This window comes from Heterodontus francisci, unplaced genomic scaffold (genome assembly GCF_036365525.1).
Source record: "Heterodontus francisci isolate sHetFra1 unplaced genomic scaffold, sHetFra1.hap1 HAP1_SCAFFOLD_286, whole genome shotgun sequence".
NCBI classification, from domain to species: Eukaryota; Metazoa; Chordata; class Chondrichthyes; order Heterodontiformes; family Heterodontidae; genus Heterodontus; species Heterodontus francisci.
Window position 1 is genome coordinate 891,795 of NW_027141006.1, and position 940 is coordinate 892,734.

Consider the following 940-nt stretch of genomic DNA (forward strand, 5'->3'; position numbering starts at 1 on the left):
CCAATGTTTTTATAAAAATAGGATTGTAGTCGGATTTCTCAAGAATCACGGACTCAGCAACACACGTGCGGACGGACTCACCCTCACTGCGCAATAACACAAGGACACGGAGTCACAGCACAGACATTGAGGCAGGCAGAGAAAGACACACAGAAAACCAGGAAGAGATTATCAGGACTCAGAAATGAACAGACAGAGAAAGGTACTGAGCAAACCAGCTGATCGCAATCGAGCGCATCTTGTAATTATAGGGAAACACTTGATGTTTTGAACATAAATAGCAGAGAATGGTTTCGATCCATCGACCTCTGGGTTATGGGCCCAGCACGCTTCCGCTGCGCCACTCTGCTAACTGTTGGCTTAAATTTTAGCTGCCTGTTAGTGAAATATGTTCATTTCCCCAATGTTTTTATAAAAATAGGATTGTCGTCTGAATGCTCAAGAATTCTGGCCTCAGCAACACACGTGCTGACGGACTCACCCTCACTGCACAATGACACAAGGACACGGAGTAACAGCACCGACAATGAGGCAGGCAGAGAAAGACACACAGAAAACCAGGAAGAGATTATCAGGACTCAGAAATGAACAGACAGAGAAAGGTACTGAGCAAACCAGCAAGAGACAGCGAGAGACTGATGAACACCACTTGGAGGGAGCACTGAGGGTGGCAAGGGCACAGAATGTAGTCTGGCTGGGGGATTTCAATGTCTATCACCATGGGTGGCTCGGTAGCACAAGTACTGACCATGCTGGCCGAGTTCTAATGGACATAGCTGCTCGATTGGGTCTGCAGTAGGTGGTGAGGGAACTAACAAGAGGGAAATACATACTTGACCTCATCCTCACCAATCTGCCTGCCGCAGATGCATCAGTCCATGACAGTATTGGTAGGAGTGACCACTGCACAGTCCTTGTGGAGATGATGTCCCGTCTTCAC

The 940-nt window shown here is 47.8% G+C and overlaps 1 non-coding gene across 1 annotated transcript; it reads right to left on the reverse strand.

The window, feature by feature from the left end:
• Nucleotides 1-278: 278 nt before the first annotated feature.
• Nucleotides 279-350, reverse strand: trnam-cau (transfer RNA methionine (anticodon CAU)). The gene has a single exon. It is a non-coding gene; the product is annotated as a tRNA-Met (tRNA).
• Between the last annotated feature and the right edge of the window lie 590 nt (nt 351-940).